This window comes from Rhipicephalus microplus, chromosome 3 (assembly GCF_043290135.1).
Source record: "Rhipicephalus microplus isolate Deutch F79 chromosome 3, USDA_Rmic, whole genome shotgun sequence".
Lineage (NCBI taxonomy): Eukaryota > Metazoa > Arthropoda > Arachnida > Ixodida > Ixodidae > Rhipicephalus > Rhipicephalus microplus.
Window position 1 is genome coordinate 244245426 of NC_134702.1, and position 24489 is coordinate 244269914.

Below are 24489 nucleotides of genomic sequence, written 5' to 3' on the forward strand. Positions count from 1 at the left end.
GCCAGGAAAATTGGAAGTAAACAGAAGAGAGAAGTAGACAGGAAAGCTAAAAAAGTAAGAAAGACGAAGATGTAGGGAGAGAGAGATAGGAAAAGGCGACTGCCGATTTCCCCTGGGTGGGTCAGCCCAGGGGTGCCGTCTACGTGAAGCCGGGGCCAAAGAGGTGTGTTGCCTCTGCTGGGGGGCCTTAAAGGTCCAATCACGCAGCGTCAGCTCAACCCCCAGGATCCCCTTTTCCCCAGGCACGGCAAAGCCACGCACGGCTAGGCGTGGGAGGGAGTAGAAACTCCCCCGTTAGCTCGGGTCCGTGGTGTCGCTACACACCAAACGCCTACTTGCGCAGGCGCCCCTGCGGGGGGTGAGTATGATGTGCTTCGTTGGGATTTCCTTATTTTCTCTTCTTATTTTGATACGCTGCACCTGAATGACATTTTCCTCTTTCCAGCCTGTTAGAAGTTCATCATCAGAGAGGTCCATCAGGTCTCCATCTGATACAATACCCTTCACTGTGTTCATGGTTCGATGTGGTGTGATTGTGATAGGCTGATCCCCAAATGCTGTGAGTTTATGTAGTCTCTGGTACTGTGCGTTGTCTTTTACTTCAAGTAACAGGTCACCACTGGCGGTCTTTGTGGCCTTGTAGCCTGCACCCAGCGTTTCTATAAGGCATTTCGATACAAGGAAAGGTGAAATGTTTCTAGCTTTCTTTTCTGTATTTTCACAATGGATAATGTGGTATTTTGGGAAGTTGTCTTTTTTGTTCGGGAGAAATTCAAGAATTACATCGGTGCGCCACCTCTTAGAGGGGCGATTAGTTGTGACAGGGCTAGGGGTTCCCATAAATTTGATAGCTTTTTCGGCGGCCATGCCAGCCACCCACCACCGAGCCCAACAAGGGGACACTGCGAGACGCGAAGGAGGCGCAAGCGCCAGCCGTACATGGCCGCTATAACCTAATATATCTACCCAAGGTTGGATATTTACACTAGGTTAACCCTTGCCGCCAGGAAAAATTGGAAGTAAAAAGAAGTGAGGAGAATACAGGAAAGATGTAAAGTGAGAACAAAAGACGAAGATGTAGGGAGAAAGAGATAGGAAAAGGCGACTGCCGATTTCCCCTGGGTGGGTCAGCCCAGGGGTGCCGTCTACGTGAAGCCGGGGCCAAAGGGGTGTGTTGCCTCTGCTGGGGGGCCTTAAAGGTCCAATCACCCAGCGTCGGCTCAACCCCCAGGATCCCCTTTTCCCCGGACACGGCAAAGCCAGCAGATCTCCACTTGCCATCTTCGTGGCCTTATAACCGGTTCCAATGGTCTCTCTCAAGCACTTGGCTACAAGGAAGGGTGAGATTGCTCTAGCTTTTGTAGATGATTGTTCGCAGTGGAGGACATGATATTTTGGAAAAGTTTCTTTGTTTTTGGGCCAAAGTAGGAATGTTGCATCGGTGCGTACCCTTTTCGAAGCACGATCAGTTAAAGAGGGGGTCGGGGATCCCATGAGAAAATGTGTATTTTTCGGTAACGGCGCCTACCACCCACCACGGAGTCCAACGAGGGGACGTGGCAGAGCATGTGGGCATGTCTGCGCAACGCCAGCAGTACGCAGTTACTACAACCCAATATGGTTTACCCTAGTTTGGATAGCCACACAAGGTTAACCCTTGCCGCCAGGAAAAATTGGAAGTAAACTGAAGTGAGGAGAAGACAGGAAAGATGTAAAGTGAGAACAAAAGACGAAGATATAGGGAGAGAGAGATAGGAAAAGGCGACTGCCGATTTCCCCTGGGTGGGTCAGCCCAGAGGTGCCGTCTACGTGAAGCCGGGGCCAAAGGGGTGTGTTGCCTCTGCCGGGGGGCCTTAAAGGTCCAATCACCCAGCGTCGGCTCAACCCCCAGGATCCCCTTTTCCCCGGACACGGCAAAGCCACGCACGGCTAGGTGTGGGAGGGAGTAGAACTCCCCCGTTAGCTCGGGTCCGTGGTGTCGCTACACACCAAACGCCTACTTGCGCAGGCGCCCCTGCGGGGACGTCACTATAGGCAATAAAGCAGTTGTTCGACCCATGATATCGTCTCGTACACATGGTGGCAGCGGAAAACAGCCAGCATGACGACACCGCCTACGTTGCCGACACCGCCTGCATTGCCGACAACGCTCCTGCCGCCTCCGAAGCCCCTCGACACATCGCGAGACGCTTGGCTTGGGTGGAAGACCTGGAAAAGTGAGTTTGAACTGTTTTCCACGGCAACTCAGCTGAACAAGCAACCAAAAAAAGTGCAGGCGGCGAAGGTGCAGTTTGAGCCAGGAGAGGACACAACCGATGTAACCCTTATAATTAAAAAATTTGAAGACTTCTACCAGCCCGCGAAGAACCTCACTTACCACGATGATGATGATGATGGTAGATTTTAGTGGCGCAAGGGCAACTCAGGCCAAAGAGCGCCAAACACACGGTTTTTGGTCGATTTGATTATAAAAAGTCTACTCAGGGTGGCAAGAGTAAAAGAGTAGTGTATAGAACTTAAACTTAGGTGTAGTGACTATGTGTGATGGGTTTAAAACGGGCTACGCTTATGGGTTTTAAAAAGTCATGCCGTGTCGTCAACAGTCCTTGTCAAGACAAGGAGTGCGTGCTGCATGACATTTGATAAAAAGGTCTCAGCGGTTCCCTCAGGATTGAGAGGAGGCTGAGATTAGTGAGAATATGTTACGGAATGTAGGAAGCCTACACTAGCTAAAAACTTTAAGACTACTTTTGGGGGAAACAAGGGATCGTCTCCAAGAAAAAATTGTGGATGAGGCGGAATGTGACATTTGTACAGCTTTGAAAAGTGACACAGTCTTTCTTGTTCGAGGTACGGACAGGTAATTAGAACGTGAACGACAGACAGTTCATCACCACATTTTGCACAATGTGGTGCTGGAGAGTTCTTTAAAAGGTGCGAGTGTGTTGCATGTGTGTGACCGATCCTGAGTCTGCACAGTGCAACCTCTTGGTGCCTGTTACGTTTTTCAGTCAGATATCTTCCTATTCTTGGCTTTACTAAGTGCAGTTTGTTTGCGTTTGCTGCGTTCCATTCTTCTTGCCATTGTCTACGCATTCGGGATATGATGAGTGGCCTCAGGTCCTCATACGGGATGGTGTCTACGTCAACTGATGGGCGGAGTGCTGCTGACTTCGCAAGTTTGTCTGCTATCTCATTGCCAGCAATGTTGCAGTGTCCCGGAATCCAGCATAGCGTGATTTTGAGCTTAGATTTGCGGGCTGACATGATGCATTTTCGAAGTGTATTAGTAACTGGGTTTTTGAGTATCTTAGTGGAGGACAGCGCAGTCACAGCACTGAGAGAATCTGTGTATATGATTGAGGCTGGCTCTTTCTCCTTTAAAATGTGCGTTACAGCTAAAAGTATGCCATTGCATTCTGCAGTAAATATACTGGTATGTTCGTTCATTCTTCTAGATTCAGAGAAAGCGGGACCGTGTGCCGCACATGCGACTGCGGAGGACTTGGAGGTTAGTTAGTTAGTTATGTTGGGTTTAGTGGCGCAAAAGCAACTAAGGCTATGCTGCGCCAGCCACATGGTGAAAAAAAGGAGAGAAAAAAGAGCAAAAGAAAACGTCACTAGTTAGCTCGGCATACATTGTGCTGTGAAAGTCTGATTGAAAAACTATTTTCTCTGAGGGAGTAAATCCGTCAGTCAGGGGAAAATGTGCTTCGTCGTCCAGGTGATTTTTCCTTTACAATGGTCATGACTATGAATGCGCGGTTGACGATGACTAATGGAATAAAATGAATAATGTTGTGCGGCTGTATAGAGACCTAAAACCAATCGCGTAATGTGTATACTTTTAGAATTATGGACATGGTACATGGCGTGGTCAATGGGTATGGTATGTGCGTGAGGTGATTTTGTCAAAAAATGTGAGGGGATCGCTCCAGCACTCCCGCCTCACCTGTGTCCTTGTGCGCAAGGACCAGGAGGTAAGTGCTGTGTTCAAAAGAAGCTGTCACAGCACTGACCTCTCGCAAGAGGCCGTGCTGTGGCCACACAGGTTCGTGAATCTTGCAGATCTGTACCGTACAAATACGATGGCGTGCTTCTTATAACTTATTTAGAAATTTGGTGTCATCCAGGAAGTTGACAACGTCGGTTAGGGGTATCAGCGCGTCATCTCCTAGAAGGAACATGGGGTGACGTGGAATGCGTAACTTGTACAAGGTGTAAAAATGTTTTCTTCGATGTGCTTCCAAATGTGCGCATGTAAGCAAGATGTGCAACACTGTTAGAGGTTCATCGCATTTATCACATGTTGGCTGTTTTTCTTGTTTTAACAAGTAATTATGAGTGATGTGCGTGTGACCAATTCGAAGACGGCACAGGATTACTTCGATAAAACGTTCTTGGTGGTAACATGACTTCCATTCATTTAGGAATGGCTTGATTAGTTGAAGTTTGTTGTTGCCTGTCATATTCCATTCCCGTTGCCATTTAGATGTTAGCGCTGTACGGATTGCGCGGATACTATCCCTAACGGGAACATTTACTTGCGAGATACTTAAGTTCTTTGCTGCTGCTGCGCACTGATCTGCCCTTTCATTTCCGGGTATCCCGACGTGACTTGGGACCCAGCAGAACCGGATATTTTGTCCTTCACTTAGACGCGATAATACGCTTAAAATGTCGCCGATGAAGGGTTCGTATTGAGAGCGTATATGGAGGGCCTTCAATGCACTCAAGGAATCCGTAAAAAGTATTGCTTTCTTGTATCTAGCACTTTCAATTCTTTTTACTGCCATCCACAAGGCATAACATTCAGCAGTAAAAACTGAAACAAACCGTGGTAATCTGACTGTTTCTTCCCACGCACCTTGGACGACACTGCTACTGACATAACTAGCCGTTTTGGAGCCATCAGTGTAAAATTCTTTGTATGTGCTGTACCTTTCTTGAACGATGCGAAATTCTTGCAATATGTGTTCACGTGGTGTACCTTGTTTTTTGAGATGTGTCAATGAGAGGTCAAGAAATTGCGTAAAGTTTTTCCAGGGAGGCAGCCTTCTTGGCCTTTTAGTAACAGAAAGGGCATCTGTAGGGACGTTACACTCGCGACATTTTTCTTCGAATCTGAGTATAAGTGGCCTTATTGCGTTTGGTTTGTTTGTGTAATGGAGTCGTTTGTCACAGTGTGTGATAATGTTGTAGCATATATGGTTTGGCGATGAGCGAACTCTTAGGACATATGTAAGCATTAGCTGCGTTCGTCTGCTGTCCAGTGCCGGTTCGTTACTCTCGGAGTACAAGCTGGGAAGCGGCGAGGTCCGGTATGCACCGGTTGCCAAGCGTATCCCTTTGTTATGTACGGGGTCGAGTCTCTTGAGGTAGGATTGTCTCGCTGACCCGTAAACTACACTTCCATAATCTAATTTGCTACGCACCAATGAACGATATATGTGCAGAAGGCACTTACGGTCAGCGCCCCACCGCTTCCGCGACAGAACTTTGAGGACATTGAGTGCCCTAGTCGCTTTAATTTTTAGACTGGTAATGTGTGATAGAAAGTTAAGTTTCTTGTCAAATATGACTCCTAGAAACTTGTGCTCTTGTTTAACTGGTAGGACTGTTGCATTCAGTTCAAGAATTGGGTCCGGCTGCAAGCCTCTTTTCTGAGAATACACTACGGCAACTGTCTTTTCCCCGGAGAAACAGAAGCCGTTTTTCTCCGCCCATTGTGTTTGTTTGTTCAACGTGATTTGAGTCTGTCGTTGACATGTCACCATGTTAGACGCGCGGCACGCAATCTGGAGGTCATCAACGTACAGAGAATGCATCAGTGTGGATGGTATAACTTTGTTTACAGAGTTCATTTTCACAACAAAAAGTGTAGTGCTCAGAACGCACCCCTGAGGTACACCGTTTTCTTGAGTAAATACACGAGAGAGTGTCACGCCAAGGCGGACCTGGAAGGTTCGGTTGGACAAGAAGTCGGAGAGACAGTTAAGCATTCTGCCGCGGATTCCCAGATCCGCCAAGTCTCGTAAAATACCATACCTCCAAGTGGTGTCGTAGGCTTTTTGAAGATCAAAAAAGACTGCTAGGCAGTGTTGTTTGTGTAAGAAAGCTTCTCGTATTGTGTTTTCCAGCCGAACTAGGTGGTCAATTGTTGAACAACCTTTTTTGTACCCACATTGGTGGATATCTAGTGAGTTTTCTGTTTCGAGGACGTACGTAAGCCTGATGTTAATGACACTCTCGTAGGTTTTTGCAAGACAACTTGTAAGTGCGATTGGCCTATAGCTGTTTGCTAATGTAGAATCTTTTCCCGTTTTTAGGAATGGGATTATAATGGCCTTCTTCCAATCCGTGGGCATTCGACCAGTTTGCCAAATAACGTTGAAGAAAAACAGAAGGGCCTCGACTGTTTTTGGCGACAGGTGGGCGAGCATTGCATAGTGTATTGTGTCAGGACCAGGCGCTGTTTTTTTACCTGTGGAAAGTACTGTGTTCAGTTCATGGATGGTTAAAGGCGCATTGTATGGCAAGTCTAAGAAACCTGCTGTAGGAAGCTTTTGTTTTTCTATAGATTGCTTGTGCCTTAGGAACGTTTCTGAATAGTTTGCTGAGCTAGATATGTTGTAAAAGTGAAGCCCTAATAGGTCTGCCTGTTCCTGTAGGGATGTCTGAGTACCTGTTGTTGAAAGAAAGGGGATGGTATAGGCAGCGTAGTTGCCATTAAACTTGCGAACCTGATCCCACATTCTTTTGGATGTGACCGAGTTGTTTATGGATGAAACGTAGTTTTGCCAGGAGATTTTCTCGGCTTGCCTACGAACATATCTAGCTTTCGCTTTCGCCTTTTTGAAGGAGATGAGGTTATCGTACGTCGGGTACCTCCGGAAGATACCCCAGGCTTTATTTTGGAGTTTTTTGGCTTCTGTACATTCGTGCGTCCACCAGGGCTTCAAATTCTTTTTTAAGCAACCAGAAGACTGAGGGATAGCTCTCTTTGCTGCCGCGATTATACACGTTGTAATCCTTTGATTCATTTCATCTACGCTCAGATTATCTAGACTCTCTTTATCCAGACTGGCTTGATCGGTAAAGAGAGCCCAGTCTGCCAAATGAAGTCGCCAGCGGGGTGGTCTGGAGGGTATGGTAGGAAGTGCTGTGGTTAGACTGATGAGTGCAGGCATGTGGTCACTACCGTATGGATTATCTATTACCTTCCATTTAAAATCTGTGAACAGCGCTGGAGAGCATAGCGCAAGGTCCAGGCAGCTCATAGCTCCTGAACTTGGGGAGCAGTAAGTGGCAGCGCCAGAATTTAAAAGACAAACATCGTTGGCTAAAATAAAATCTTCAAGTGTTTGTCCTCTAGAGTCAACTGTTTTACTACCCCAAAGCGTGTTATGTGCATTAAAATCACCTGCTATCACAAAAGGTTCGGGTAGTTGGTCTAAAATTAATTCTAAATCGCTTACGGTGAATTGCGTGTGCGGTGGAATGTAGAGGGAACAGACGGTGATGGTTTTGTGCGCTACAATGGTAACGGCGGCGGCCTCTATATGACTATTAATATGAATTTCTCTCACTGCTATACCACCTTTAACAACAACAGCCACACCGCCCGACAGTCGGCTTGCCTGCGTACGATCGCGCCGCACAACAGTGAAGCCTTTTAGGATGTTTTGATATCGATCACCTAGGTTGGTTTCCTGAAGGCACAAGGCTACAGGAGAAAAGTCGTGTAGTATTTCCTTTACGTCACCAAAATTGTTTAAAAGCCCTCTACAGTTCCAATGAATTATAAAAGCCATGTTGAATGTAAAAGTTTAAAAATCAAAGGACAAGTGAGTAGGATATAGTAGAATGGAGGTGACTTGCTTCTAAAAGAACTAAAAAATGCGAGTTCCAAAATGGTGCAGGTTCACTTATTTTACAGGGCCCTTTTCTGGCCCTGTAATTGGGGTTTTGCTTTTTTTGGAGCGGTCGAGAGTGTCTCGCCGCTCCTTAGGCGCTGCCTGCACCGCTGGGCCAGAAGTAGTGTCCATCGCCTCGTGCAAGACGTCGGACAGTTGCTCTAGCGAGCGATGATGGCGTTGTGTTGGCTTCGTCTTGGCAGACGAGGCCTTTGACCCCACCAGAGAAGAGGTCGGCAGGACCTCTTTGGCCTCTGAGCTGTCCCGGCTGGTGCCAGGTCTAGGAGAGGCCTCCAGTGTGGCCACGTTAGGGGAGGGTAGGGCAGCCGTGGCTGCTCCCACCGTGGGGGCGAGGGGCGGTCGCCTCAGCGCACTACGCGTGGCCTGGACGGCCGCCTGATGCCGTTGTGGTGCTGGCCCCCGTTGCACCACTTCGGCGAATGATGACTTTTTAGCAAGGTATGGTGAGAGACGCTGTCTGGCTTCGCGGAAGCTTATGTTTTCCTTATATTTGATAGTGATGACCTCCTTCTCTTGTCTCCAAGCTGTGCAGGATCTCGAGTACGCCGGGTGGTCACCATCACAATTTGCACAGTGAGCTTCAGCATTGCAGTTGTCATCAGCAGAGTGTCCCGTAGCGCTGCACTTAGCACAAGTAAGCTGCCCTCGGCAGCTCTGTGATGCATGGCCAAACCTTTGGCACTTGAAGCAGCGCCTTGGGTTCGGAATGTATGGTCTGACGTGCAACTTCAAGTAGCCTGTTTCTATTTCGTCTGGGAGTGTGCTAGAGTTGAAGGTGACGATTATGTGCCTAGTGAGTATTTCCCTGTTGTCTCGTCTGATTTTTATTCGTTGTACCTGTACAACATTCTCATCCTTCCAGCCGGCCAGGAGTTCATCATCAGTAAGGTCCATGAGGTCATCGTCTGACACGACACCCTTCACCGTATTCATTGTTCTGTGGGCGGTGACAGTTATCGGTTGGTCCCCAAACGCTACAAGGTTCGTCAATTTTTGATATTGCGACTTATCTTTAACTTCAACCAGCAGGTCCCCACTGGCCATCTTCGTGGCTTTGTAGCCGCTTCCGATGGTCTCAGTGAGACACCTTGACACTAGGAAAGGTGAAATGTTACGGACTTTTTTGTCGGTGTTCTCACAGTGGATGACGTGATACTTGGGGAAGGTGTCTTTCTTTTTCTGGAGGATTTCAGCGGTTACATCGGTGCGCCCCCGCTTCGGGGGACGATCATTTGCGAAAATGTTGGACGATCCCATTAAATGAGTACATTGTTCGGCAACAATGCCAGTCACCCACCACCGAGCCCAACAAGGGGACACGGCAGAGGTTGTGATGGAGCAAGCCCTGCCATGCCAACTGTACATCGTTGCTATAACCAAATATGGTGTACCCAAGGTAGGACCACCACACAAGGTTAACCCTCGCCGCCAGGAAAATTGGAAGTAAATAGAAGAGAGTAGAAGACAGGACAGATAAATAGTAAGAGATAAAGACGAAGATGTAGGGAGAGGGAGATAGGAAAAGGCGACTGCCGATTTCCCCTGGGTGGGTCAGCCCAGGGGTGCCGTCTACGTGAAGCCGGGGCCAAAGAGGTGTGTTGCCTCTGCCAGGGGGCCTTAAAGGTCCAATCACCCAGCGTCGGCTCAACCCCCAGGATCCCCTTTTCCCCGGACACGGCAAAGCCACGCACGGCTAGGCGTGGGAGGGAGTAGAAACTCCCCCGTTAGCTCGGGTCCGTGGTGTCGCTACACACCAAACGCCTGCTTTAACAGGCGCCCCTGCGGGGAGGACTTGGAGGCATCAGTATAATATTCAGCACACCTGTATTTGGCCTGCAGGAACTTGAAGTGTTGATCGATTGCTCTAGGAATGACAAATCACAATCGATAGCCTGCATTTCCCATGGCACAACAGTGTCCTTGTGAGAGGTTAGTTGAAGATTGGAGACCGGTATGTGCATATTTCCAAGGTGTGAGGCCACTCTGAGGGAATACGGTGGCGTAGCTGATGGTCGCCTCGAAAACAGGAGGGCGTTCGATGTATCCTGCAATAGCGCGCGAGCTGGGTGGTCGACATGGGACAGCACCTTGGTGGCATACGTGACACTTGTAAACTGACGTCGCCGTTCTAGTGACCACCGGTCTGTCTCAACATACAGGCTGGCTGTCGGGCTGGTTCGGAAAGCACCGCTGGCCAGCCGGAGCCCAAGGTGGTGCACTGGGTCAAGCATCTTCAATGCAGATCTTGAAGCTGACTCGTAAACTACCGAGCCGTAATCGATGCGCGATAGCACTACACTGTTGAGAAGGTTGAGTAGACAGTCACGGTCTGTGCCCCATGACTGATGCGAGAGAATCTTGAGCAGGTTTAAGGCTTTCAAGCATTTAAGTCGTAGCTGTTTGATATGTGCAACAAAGCTGAGTTTTTCATCAACCACAACACCTAAAAATTTGTGATCTTTTTTGGTAGTTATGGTTTGTCCATTAATTGAAATGTTGGGGGGCGGCCTTATGCCACGTAGTTTTGAGAAGAGTACGCAAACAGTCTTGTCACAGTTAAACTTAAACCCATTTTTGTCTGCCCAGCTTGACAGCTTGTTTACTGCCAACTGAATCTGACGTTCACACGTGGCTATGTTGCATGATTTGAAGCTGATCTGAATGTCATCCACATATACAGAGTAGGAGATTGTTTTAGGCAGTATGGTGTTTATGGAGTTCATTTTTACGATGAATAGTGTGCAGCTAAGAACACCGCCCTGCGGTACGCCATTCTCTTGCGTAAACCACTTCGATAAGGCATTACCAACACGAACCACAAATGTACGGTCAGAAAGGTAGCTTTCAATAGTATTCAGCATATTTCCTGACACCCCAAAAGATCGCAGGTCACGGAGAATGCCATAACGCCATGTCGTGTCGTAAGCCTTTTCCAAGTCAAAAAATACAGATAGGCAGTGTTGTTTATGAATGAAGGCATCTCTGACATAGGATTCAAATGCTACCAGTTGGTCAGTTGTCGACCGGCCAGACCTGAATCCAGCTTGATGACGATCAAGGAGGCCATTGTATTCAAGGTAATACATAAGGCGGCGATTCACCATTTTTTCGAATACCTTGCCCAAACAGCTGGTCAGCGCTATTGGCCTGTAACTAGCAGCAAGTGTGGCTTCTTTTCCTTGTTTAAGAATGGGTATGATAACTGCCTTTTTCCAGGTCATGGGCAGACGCCCAGAGGACCATACCTTGTTGAAAAGAATGAGGATGACGTCAAGCGTTTCTTCGTGTAGGTGTTTCAGCATGCCGTAAGTAATCCTGTCCGAGCCCGCTGCTGAGCTGCCGCACTTTGCCAGTGCTGCCTTTAGTTCACCTATAGTAAAGGGGGCATTGTACCCTCCTGCCGATGGCCTGTCATCACGAATGGGTTTACGTTCCTCGGCAAGTTTGTATCGCCTAAAGGAGTCTGTATAATGTGAAGAGCTGAAAATATACTCGAAGTGTTGGCCTAAGGCATCTGCCTCGTGTTCCAGTGTATCACCAGCAACACTAACAAGGGGCAACGGATGAGTGCTGTACCCTTGGAGTGCTCTTACTCTGTTATACACCTTATGCGTGTCAGTGTAAGAGTTCACCGATGAGAGGAAGGATTGCCAGCTCTGTCGTTTAGATTCTCGTCGGACACGTCTACCGTTTGCTTTTGCACGCTTAAAATTCACCAAGTTTTCGACTGTAGGATACCTGCGGAATTTCGACCATGCTTTGTTTTGATTGTCACGAGCATTTTTGCACTCAGAGTTCCACCAAGGTCGTCTTTTGTTCCGTGTATTGTTCGATGTATGTGGGATAGATTGCTCTGCGGCCTGTACAACGTGCAGTGTGACCAACGCTTCAGATTCATCGATGCCTAGGGTTTCAATTGATGAGCGCGATAGTTTTGAGAGTTTTCGGAATTTCGTCCAGTTCGCACCCTGTTCTCGAAACCTGGTTACATTCACAGTCATTGTACTCGTATTTTCTTTGTATTTTACACAAACAGGAAAATGATCACTTCCATAGAGGTTATGAATTACAGCCCACTCAGTGGTTGCCAAGAGTGAAGGAGATCCGATAGCAAGATCTATTGCTGTGTATGAGTTGTGCGCTGCATTAAAATATGTTGGCTCTTTTTTGTTAAATATACAGGAGCCGGAGGACAACAGAAAGTTTTCAATTAAGGAGCCTCGAGAATCTGTTCTTCTACATCCCCATAAAGGGTGGTGCGCGTTAAAATCTCCGACCAACAGAAATGGATGCGGAAGCTGATCGATGAGTGCTTCAAATTCTTTAGTAGAAAGTTGGTAGTCTGGAGGGATGTATAGTGAACACACTGTTGTTACTCGTCCAAAAATTAGAGTTCGTATTGCCACTGCTTCTAAGCCGGTAACCAGAGTGAGGCTTTGAGACGGAACTGCTTTTTGCACCACGATAGCGACACCACCAGATGAATGTGTAGTGCCCTGTCTGTCCTTTCGGTATACCACATATCTTTTCAAAAAGCTAGTGTGTGTAGGTTTTAGGTGTGTTTCCTGTAAGCAAAGTATGTTTGGTTGGTGTTGTGCAAATATTTCATAGATGTCGTCTAAGTTCTTAAGTAAGCCTCGGCAGTTCCATTGGATGATATTTTCGGCAGCCATTTTTATGAATGAGGAAAAGAGCGTGACTTATTCATACTTCGCTGCCTCTATTAGGAGGCTTCACTGGCGGGTGTCTTTTCCCTCTGAGGCGATCGATGGAGCCCCGCCTCTTTTGGGGGGATTCCGTCAGCATCTTAGACGCTGAGGATCCTGGTGTCACTTCCATTGCCTCCGGTAGACCGGAAGAAGCTAGTGGAGGTTTGTCAGAAGAGACAGGTGTCTCAGTTGTCTTTGTGGTCCCTGTGGTCTGATGAAGTTCGACCTCCGGGACGTGAGAGGTTGGCGCAGCCTGTGGCTGCTTGGTGGGGGGCAAAGATGTGCACGCATCAGCAAAGCTGTATTGCGTGCCCACCGTCACTAGACGCCGCCCGGCCCCCCGGCGCGCTGCGTCAGCGTACGTCCTTCCGGAGAAGAGCGACACCTTCTTCCGGGCTTCAGAGAATGTGATGTTTTCCATTACTTTTGTCTGGATAATTTCCTTTTCCTTTTTGAAAATTTCACATGTTCGCGAGTACGCTGCGTGCGGCCCGTGACAGTTAGGGCACTCTGTTTGCGTGGAAGTACAGCTCTCTGTTGGGTGCTCATGATCACCACATTTTGCACATGTTTGTTTTCCGCGACAGGTATTCGACCCATGTCCATATTTCTGGCATTTGTAGCACCTTCTAGGGTTGGGTATGTAGGGGCGGACTTTGCAGTGAAGGAACGCAGCTTTCACGGATTCTGGCAGGGTGGAACGGTTGAATGTTAGTACTATATGAGGCGTCACCACTTCTTCATTGTTTCGCCTGATGGTTATCCGACGAATGGCTACTACGCCTTGCTCTCGAAAGCCTTCAAGAAGGTCAGCTTCAGTTTCTCGCATCAGATCACGTTGAGAAATGACGCCTTGAACAGTGTTAAGGCTGCGATGGGGGGTGATAGACACGTCCAGGTGGGCGAACTGCTTCTGTTTAAGGAGAGTGTCTGCATGCTGTTTCTGGCTTACTTCAACAAGAAGATCACCGGATGACAGTTTCTTTGCGTCGTACTTTTTGCCTATTAGGTTAGCAAGGGTTTTAGCTATCAGGAAAACCGACAGTCCTGCAACTGAGACGTTATCTGCCAGAGAGTGTATGACTAAATAGCGTGGGAAGTGGTCACAATTGCTTCCGGTTCGTTTGGAGCTTTCATCGGTGCGGTTCCTTTTCAGGGACCGATCATGGTAAGGAGGGAAAGTTTTTGCCATGTGATGCATTTCATGTTCGGCGGCGATGGTGACCACCCACCACCGAGCCCAACAGGGGGACGCTACAAGGTAGAACACTTGAAGGCGCCAGTCATACATCGCCGCTATAACCAGATATAACTACCCAAGGTTGGGTAACTACACAAGGTTAACCCTTGCCGCCAGGAAATTTGGAAGTAAACAGAAGAGAGTAGAAGACAGGACAGATAAATAGTGAGAGATAAAGACGAAGATGTAGGGAGAGAGAGATAGGAAAAGGCGACTGCCGATTTCCCCTGGGTGGGTCAGCCCAGGGGTGCCGTCTACGTGAAGCCGGGGCCAAAGGGGTGTGTTGCCTCTGCCGGGGGGCCTTAACGGTCCAATCACCCAGCGTCGGCTCAACCCCCAAGATCCCCTTTTCCCCGGACACGGCAAAGCCACGCACGGCTAGGCGTGGGAGGGAGCCGAAACTCCCCCGTTAGCTCGGGTCCGTGGTGTCGCTACACACCAAACGCCTACTTGCGCAGGCGCCCCTGCGGGGGTCACTTACCACGAGTTTCGCTTCGGCTCCCGAGACCAAAAAGAGGACGAAAGTTTCAATGACTGGCTTGCCGAATTGCGAACGCTAGCCCAGCACTGCGATTTTGGTGACTTAGAAGAGCGCATGCTTCGTAGCCGCATCATACTCGGTATCCGGGACAAGGGACTGCAAAAGAAGTTAATTTCTGAAAACCCCTCTTACCAAAGAGTTGTCGAAATCTGTCGCATCCAAGAGCAAGGCGAGGAGCAGTTTCGACAAATACATGGCACCAGTGAAGGCGCTGAAACTGCAGCCGTAAATGCGTTGGCCAGAGTAACAAAGCCATGTAACAAATGTGGCTACAAAGTTCACCGCGGCAGCCGCTGCCCAGCAACAGGAAAAGCATGCAAGAAATGCGGAGGATTGAATCATTTCGCCCAAGCATGCTCGCAGTCATCCTTCTTGCACAGCGAAGATGCAAAGCGCAAGGAAATAAGAGAGCTACATGTTGACGAAAGGTCAGATTTTTTTCTGGAAGCTTTAACCGTGAACGCACTCGCTAGCGACCAGTGGACCGCGACAGTTTCCATTGAAGGCCGTCCGATGGTCTGCAAACTTGATACTGGGGCAAACTGTTGTGTGATTTCAAAGGAAGATGTTTTGTCGCTTCCGAGAAAGACTCGTGAAGCCTGCCGAGCCACGTTAACGAGTTTTTTCGGCCACAAAACGACTGCGCAGTTTAAAGTAAAGTTGTCGCTATCCGTGAACGATAAACAGCACGATGAAACCTTCTTCGTCATAGAGCAAAACGTGCCGGTGACCCTCAGCAGAGCAGCAGCAGAAAGCCTTGGCTTGATTTATCGCGTTGATAGCGTCGAGACGCAGCAACTCTACCCGGCGGCTCAGCCCTTCACCGATGTTTTCACAGGATTGGGACAGCTGAAGAATTTTGAGTACGAAATGAAGCTCAAACCCGGCGCCGTCGGTGTTGTTGTGCCAGCCAGAAGGGTTCCGGTCGCCATTGAAGAAAAAGTAAAGGCCGAACTGCAACGCATGGAGGAGCACAACGTCATAACCAAGGTAACCGAACCAACAGAATGGTCAAGCTATATGGTAGCCGTAGTTAAAGGCGATAAAGTAAGAATTTGTCTCGACCCAACGGAGCTTAACAAGGTTATTCTGCGTGAACACTACCCTAAGCCTGTTCTAGAAGAGGTCGCGCAACGACTAGCTGGAGCTAAATATTTTTCTACCTTGGACGCAACATCCGTGTTCTGGCAAATAAAACTTTCTGACAGCAGCTCCAGATTGTGCACAATGAGCACGCCCTACGGGCGCTATCGGTTTATCCGCATGCCTTTTGGAATTGCTTCCGCCCCGGAAATATTTCAAGCAGCCATGCACCGCCTCTTGGAGGGCCTGTCTGGAGTAGCGGTTGTAATGGACGACATATTAGTCTGGGGCACAACGAAGGAAGAACATGACAACAACTTGACCGGGGTGCTTGCACGCTGCCGTGAGCACAACCTCCGTCTGAACTCACAGAAATGTGTCTTTTTGCAGGACAAGTTCGCTACTTGGGACACGTTTTCACCACGCAAGGGCTGAGCCTGGGACCCGATCGCGTCCAAGCCATTTTGGACATGCCAGCACCAAGTAACAGTAAGGAATTGAAAGTCTTCCTCGGAACGATGAATTACGTGCAGCGCTTCATTCCTTGAATGTCTGTACTCACCGCACCACTTAGAACATTGCTGCGCAAAGAGATTGCCTGGGTCTGGACAGAAAAAGAGCAATTCAGCTTCAATGAGCTGCGCCAAGCCTTAGTAACAGCGCCAGTGCTTGCTTACTTCGATCCGAAAAAGCCAGTCACCCTTTCTGTTGACGCCAGCCACATGGGCATTGGCGCCGTTCTGATACAAGACGGCCGCCCTATCGCTTTCTCGTCTAGATCGCTCAGCGATGCTCAGACGAGGTACGCGCAGATTGAAAAGAAAGCTCTGGCGATTGTGCATGGCTGCGAAAAATTTCACGACTATATTTTCAGCCAATCTGAGGTTACGGTGGAAACCGACCATCGTCCGTTGGTGCCAATTTTCAGTAAACCACTTCACCAGTGCCCACTTAGACTGCAACGAATGCGACTGACATTGCAGTGATAGGCCATTAATCTACTGTACAAGCCAGGAAAAGAGCTGTTTTTGGCTGATGCGCTCTGTCGTTTTCCAAGCAAGGCGTTATTGACGGAAGAAACCGAGCGCTTCAATGTTAACGTCATTGCCCTTGTTCCAGCTTCTGAGCGTCGCCTCGAGGAACTACATGTGGCAACCGCCAAGGATCCTGCTCTGTCGACCATCCGATCCTATGCAGAGACTGACTGGCCGGAAAACAAAGAGGACGTCCCAGCATGTGCCAGGCCATTTTGGGCGTATTGAGAAGAGATGCATACACAAGACGGCCTCGTCTTTCGCAGCAACAAGGTAACCGTACCAAGCGCTAAGAGAGCTGAAATCCTTCGGCTTCTTCATCTGGCCCACTCGGGGGCGGAAAAGATGAAAATTCGGGCTAGGAGTGTCATGTTTTGGCCATCCATGTCGAGTGACATTGACCAGGTTGCAGCATCATGCAAAGTTTGCCAGGCTCACCAAAAGCAAAACACTAAGATGCCTCTACTGTCGCATGATCTCCCCAGTCTGCCATGGGAAATGGTTGGCATGGACTTATTCCATCACGGTGGTAAAGAGTTTGCCTTAATTGTACTTCTACTCCTTTTATTTTGAAATAAAGGAGTTTCGATACACAACAGCCCGGCACTTGAAGGAGTGGTGCGCGAAAGTTTTCTCTGTCCACGGCTTACCAGTGAAGCTCTGTAGTGACAACGGGCCCCCTTTTAGTAGCCAAGAGTTCCGTGAATTTCTGCATGAACTAGGAGTCACCCACGTGACGTCAAGCCCTTATCACCCTCGCGCAAATGGCATGGCCGAAAGGGCAGTTCAAGAAGCGAAAACGCTGCTGGAGAAGTGTTCGTATAACAGCCCAGACTTCCATTTAGCTCTGCTTGAGTTGCGCAATACTCCACGTGATGCTATTCTGATGTCACCTGTGCAGAGGCTGATGGGTCGACAGACGAGAACACTGCTCCCGGTTCCCTCCTGCCACCTGAAGCCGGCACCATTGCCCAACAGGAAGGTGCACTCCCGTCTCCAGGAGATTCGCCACAAGCAGAAGGTCTACTACAATCGAGGTGCTCGGGACCTGCGCGCCCTCTCACCGGGTCAGAGGGCCTCGTTGTACGACACGCACACACGGACGTGGTCCCCGGTCGTTGTGCTGAGATCAGTGGGAGCTCCACGCTCCGTACTGGTAAAAACAGAAGATGGCCGAGAAATGCGACGCACACGGGAACATCTCCGGGAGGTTCCAGAGCTACCATGCCTCGACACTACCACAACACCTTCCTCAGGCTTGCCAGGCTCGGGTCCCGTTCCAGAGCCGCCACTACCACGGAGAAGCACTCGGGAACGTCGCGAGCCTCGTCGGTACCCCATGCCAGAGCGACCTATATTGCCCCAAGGAAAAGAAGATGTAACCGAGTTGGCACGGCCGCGATAGCGAGCGCAAGCTGTCGCTCCTACGTAAGCGTGACGTCACCCGCCTGGCCTACTTAAACTCGTCACTATAGGCAATAAAGCAGTTGTTCGACCCATGATATCGTCTCGTACACAGGTTCTTGTATTAAAATGTGTACACTAGTAAGGTAGCATCAGCATTATGAGCCTAGGTGTTCACGATTTCATTAATGCACCAAGTAACAAGTGATATTCAAGAGGTTGAGTGATGTGTATGGTTTTTCTTTGCCATGTGTGCATGCGTGCACACAGAACTTTAGAAGGCTAAACAGTAGTCCATCCTTGAAAGTAGCAGACTTATGTGCAACTTGTAACTCATTAGAGATGAATGCTGCAGAAAACATTATAGGTGTCTAGTTATTTTGTGCACCACTGACATAACAATGAGTATTGTATGCGGGCACAGTTACAGTGCATGGTGAAACAACATTTTTCATAGAAAGACAATGGGTCTCAAGACATGCACTGAGTATTGGTGGCTGGCCTTTGTCGATATAACTGGAGTAAAGTCTTATAGCTACAGTACTTTTGCACCCAGGTTCATGTACGTGGAAATCGGGCACTCTGGAAGTGAGAGTGACAGTGGAATTTTCTCCCGCTGCAATCTCCAAAAAAATATTTTGCAAGGAGAGCTGGGCTTGCCACCAGTGAGCACTGAGGGCAACGAGGGTCCCCTCTCTTACTTCTTCGTCGGCGACGAGGCCTTACTTGATGCGACCACACGGAAGACGGAGTAAGCTAAGAATGTATGAAAGAAAGGCTTAGTTCTTTTCAGTTTATGTGAAAGAGCTGTGCAGAAGGTATGCTACAGCAAACCCTGTTGAGATTTTGGACATCACATAGGTGGCTCAAGACATCATTACCTGTTTGGGTTTACTATTTTGTGAGTAACAGCATAAGCTTGCAGGACTAAAGCCATTGTATTGTACCTGTAACGTGTCATCTTAATTTTACTAAGGAATTGTTGCACTGTGACGTGTCTGTAGAAATGTAGACTATGCATGAATTTTACGGAAAAATGTTGGCGCACCTCTCTCGTGATTGGACACGTGTTTAATGTTGTGGGAAAAAAGGTGCTTGCACTGGTACAATTACAACTCATTGTATCACAGCAATATGTGCTCCCAATTATGCCTCAAACACGGCTGAACGCAGGATCTCACTGCTTACATATGAAAAAAAAAGAGAGAGGGGTACAAATTCCTTTGTTATATGACTCGACAAATGACCTGTGGGATTTGTAAAAGCAATATGCAATAGGGAAGTGTTTGAGTAGGCAATCGTGCTTCAGAGGCATGCAAAACTGGTTCAATTAGTGCAATGCGAGAACAGCCACCAAAACTCAGAACGAGGAGGAAAACAAGGGCGTACTCTTTAAGCACACACTGGTGACTAGTGCGGTTAATTGTGCTTCCTTGTGTGATCATTGTTTTAAATTTTGAGATTTTTTTTTTTTTGCATGAATGTAGGCAACTACAATTATACAGTTCATCGGGGCCTTTGAAGGTCTCTTACAGAAACATCTGTGATGGCAAGTTAGCATCTTTGCTGAACCTTTGTGACAGTGCACGTCTCACTGCATGTTTAATTTCTAATCACCAAAGATAGAGTTATGCTATATAAGGCTTGTGAGGTTACTTTTGTTACAATGCTTAGCGTCATCCTTTTCAGCACTTCACGAAGACGACAACAAGTCCTACGAGCGTCACGTCTTCAATTACAGGATGTCCAGGGCACGCCACACAATTGAGAATACCTTTGGCACTCTGGCACAAAGGTGGAGGGTGCTGCGCCGACTCATTAAAGCAAAAGAAGTCAATATAAAGGCATACATTGGAGCATGCATAGTGCTACATAACTTTCTCCTTAAGGAGTCCACAGCATTCTCCACTGCCTATTGCCCGCCTGGTGCCAAAGACAGAAAGGATTGGGACGGACATCTTTCACCTGGAAGCTGGAAGAATGAGGAAGCAGCCGGCGGAGCGCTCATACCGTCAAGGCCTACCGGCTGCAATGCTGCGAGATATGCTTTCATTTTCATATGCTCTCATATGCTTCATATGCTTTCATATATATATTTATGCCTTCATATATATATATATATGCTTTCATATATATTTCATATGCTTTCAGATGCCATCGCACATATAGTGCGTGACCGACAAAGACTGAAAAATGCAGAAGGGACACAAACGAGAGGCACACATGTGTTTTGCATTAGTATTGGACATTTAAACAGTGCTCGGACAGTAGGTTTTGTGTTAAATCATACGACAAACACACATTGTAAAAAATGTTCCTCTGCAGTGGCGTTTTTAGAATGCATTTTGTAAACGAAAACATGTAAAGACATGAACACTACGTGTATGTCAAATCGTCTGTGTTGCTCAAGGGCTAGTAATTTTTACTACTTTGAGTTATAAACGTCAGTTGGTGAAAGTTCTTTAGTACTACCACACATCAAAGCAAAGGAATGTGTAGGGGATGCTAGTAGTATTCACAATGACAATATAAAAAAAAAAAGCATAGTGAAAGGATACCTTGGTGTCGGTGAAATGAACCTCTGACCTTCGAATATAACATGCTATGTTCTACCAAGGTAGCTTCTACCAAATTTCCCCGGTCACTTTATGGGAAATTCGTGGACACAAGTTTTGTCCCTAGATGTGCCGATCTTTACGCCCATTTGGTTTCTTCACATTTATATCATAATTGCTACCATATGATATATGGTGTTTTTTGGCACAAGGGCCATTTGATGGCCAAAGAGCGCCAGTTCATGGGACAACGAATGTGGACAATGATTGTGATTAGCGGCTGTATAAGGGCCATAAAATTCCTTGCAACAAGGCGGGTAAAAACATACAAGTAATAAAATCATGACCATGCCGTAAAAGGTGTGTGTGGTGTGAATAGGTGACAAAAGTTGGTGATAATGAAAAATGATAGTGGACATGTCTGGCATTAGCACAAGTGCCTCACTCGTTCGTACCCTTGCGTCCAAGGGCTGCGAGGCAAGTGCTTTCCTGGGTAGCCACCGCAGCAAAAACCTCTCTGAAGAGGTTGTGCTACGGAATGTCCGGGTATATGATATGAAAACTATGAAGTGCTTTTCAAAACGCTAACAAGGATTTATGACTAAAAAGCGGTTCCCTACCGACGAACATTGCAGGGTGTAAAGGTATATGTGATGATGATGTTTGATGTTTTATGGCGCAAGGGCCGATTCACGGCCAAAGAGCGCCAGTTCATCTTACTAAAAAATATGGACAATGATTGTGATAAGCGGCTGTATAAGGGCCATAAAATTCCTCGCAGTAAGGCGGGTAAAAACATACAGGTAATAAAATCATGACCATGCCGTGAAAGGTGTGTGTGATGCGAACAGATGAGAAAAGTTGGTGATAATAAAAGACGATGGTGGATATGTATGGCAATAGCACAAGTGCCTCACTCGTTCAAACCCTTGCGTCCAAGGGCCGTGAGGCATGTGCTTTTTTGTGTAGCCACCGCAGCAAAAACCTCTCTGGAGAGGTCCCGCTACGGTATGCCCGGGTATATGACATGAAAGCTGTGAATTTCTTTTAAAAACGCTAACAATGAATTATGACTAAAAAGTGGTTCCCTACCGACAAACATTGCAGGGTGTAAAGGTATATGTTGTCGGTAGAGTATTGGAAAATGTTGTTTTCTAAGAGTTTCTAAGTGTTTACACTGAATTAACATGTGAAGGACGGTTAAGTATTCCCCACATCTGTCACACAATGGTGGATTGCCACCAGACAAAAGGTGTGTGTGTGTCGTGTATGTGTGTCCTATCCTGAGTCTTGTTAGTGTTACCTCTGTTAGACGCGATTTTGATACTGGTGGCCAATGGCCAAGGTGTGGCTTGATAACGTGTAGTTTGTTTTGTGTGTGTGTATCCCACTTGCTCTGCCAGTAGTCCCTGAGTTTTCGTTTGAGAGACGGCTTAAGATCAAGGACCGGGATTGATGTCGGTGTAACGGCGGTGCTTTCGTGGGCGGATGCAGCAAGCTGATCCGCCATCACGTTGCCTTGAATCTCACGGTGCCCTGGCACCCAGCACACAACAACATGTCTGTTGAGTGTGTAGAGGGTGCATAAAATGGAGTAAAGTGAAACGAGGACAGGGTTTTTTTGTTTTTTAAGACTGTGCAGAGCCGTTACCACACTGAGGGAGTCTGTATAAATTACTGCTTTTTGTATTTGTGATTGTTTGATGTGTTTAGCTGCCACAAGTATCGCGTAAGCTTCCGCTGTGAAGATACTTGTGCCTGGATGTAGAGGGCCAGCATCCGAAAAGGAAGGGCCAACAGCAGCGTAGGACACAGAAGAGTTAGACTTAGAGGCATCTGTGAAAAACTCAGGACGTGTGTATTTGTATTGAAGTTCCAAGAAGTATGTTCGAATATGGGCAATAGGCGCATGTTTTGTAACTTCTAAAAAAGACACATCGCAATCTATAGTCTGCCACTGCCACGGTGGCGGGTATGCAACAGGAGCCATTAAACTGTGTTCAAGTGATACTGCAGTTTCTTCAGCTAGACCCTTCAGGCGAACTGAGAAGGGCTGCCTCATTGAAGGCCTGTTTTGAAAAAGAATGGAGCTCGATAAGTCATTAATAGTAGAGTATGAGGGGTGCCTCTTGTCTGCTTTCACCTTAAGGAAATATATAAAGGACATGTAGGTTCTTTGCAGATGAAGGGACCACTCATTTGACTCAACGTAAAGGCTTTCTACGGGGCTGGTGCGAAAAGCACCCGTAGAAAGGCGGATGCCCGAATGGTGCACGGGATCCAGCATCTTCAAAGCACTTTGAGTCGCTGACTGATAAACAATGGCCCCATAATCTAAGCGGGTGCGAATAAGGCTTCTATACAGGTTCATGAGGCATTTCCTGTCACTACCCCACGTAGTACGTGACAACACTTTTATAACATTCATGGCTTTTAAACATTTTGTTTTTAAATACTTTATGTGGGGTACGAAGGTCAACTTGTTGTCCAAGATTAAGCCTAAGAATTTATGCTCGGCTTTGACGGACAGTTGTTGCCCGTTCAGTTGGATGTCGGGTTCCGAGTGCATGCCTCTCTTTCGAGAGAACAAGACACATGTGCTTTTTTGTGGGTTAAGTCGAAATCCGTTTTCATCTGCCCATTTGGAGACCTTATTTAAACCAAGCTGAACCTGCCGCTCACACATGGCCAAGTTGCATGACTTGAAGCCAAGCTGAACGTCGTCGACATATGTACAATAGAACATATTGCGAGGGATGGACAAGTGCAAGGAATTCATCTTGATGAGAAAAAGTGTGCAGCTAAGTACACCACCTTGTGGCACGCCTGTTTCCTGGACGAATGTTTGGGAAAGAACCGTGCCCACTCGGACACGGAATGTCCGGTTTGACAGGTAACTTTCGATTATGTGAAACATTCTTCCGCGCACGCCAAGGTGGGACAGGTCTCTTAGAATTCCGAAACGCCATGTTGTATCATAAGCCTTTTCGATATCGAGGAATACAGAGAGAAAATATTGTTTATGGACGAAGGCGTCCCTGATCTGTGCCTCGATACGAACAAGGTGGTCGGTGGTGGATCTACTTTCCCGAAACCCGCACTGAAATGGGTCGAGCAAATTGTTTGTTTCAAGGATATGTGCAAGTCGGCAGTTTATCATTTTTTCGAAGACTTTGCACAAGCAGCTTGTAAGTGCTATAGGCCTATAACTTGAAGCTAAAGAAGGGTCCTTGCCCTTTTTCAAAATGGGAATAGTAATAGCCTCTTTCCAGGAGATAGGGATAGTGCCAGAAAACCAGATAGCATTGTACAAACAGAGTAGGGTTTTTCGTGTTTCTGCTGGTAGGTTTTTTAACATTTCATACACCACACGGTCAGAACCTGGGGCAGAAGTACTGCAGGAGTTTAGAGATGTTAGGAGCTCAGCTAGACTGAAAGCTTGGTTATATGCCTCGTATCTAGTGGTTTTGTGTTCGAGTTTCTGCTTTTCTATTCTTGTTCTGTATTTTTGGAAAGTGTCAGTATAGTGGGACGAGCTGGATACCCGTTCAAAGTGTGCACCGAGGAAGTTTGCCTGATCTTCCAAGGTATCACCCTGAGTGTTTACGAGTGGAAGTGTGTGTACTTGTTTTCCTGCTATCCTACCGACCATGTTCCAGACTTTAGCCTCCTGTGTGTATGAATTGATCCCTGACAAAAACTTCTGCCAGCTTTCTCTTCTGGCCTGCCAACGCGTTCTCCTGCCTTGAGACTTTATTTTCTTGAAGGTGTCAAGATTTTCAGCTGTTGGCGAGTTCCGAAGCAACCTCCATGCCCTGTTCTGTTCCTTTCGCGCATTACAACACTCTGTGTTGCACCATGGAACGTGTCGTTTGCCGGGCATTCAAGATGTTTGCGGTATGCTCTTGGCTGCTGCGTCAGTTAGAAAAGCTGTGAAGTACTGCACAGCTTCACCTATGTTTAACCTACATATGTCTGTCCAACTC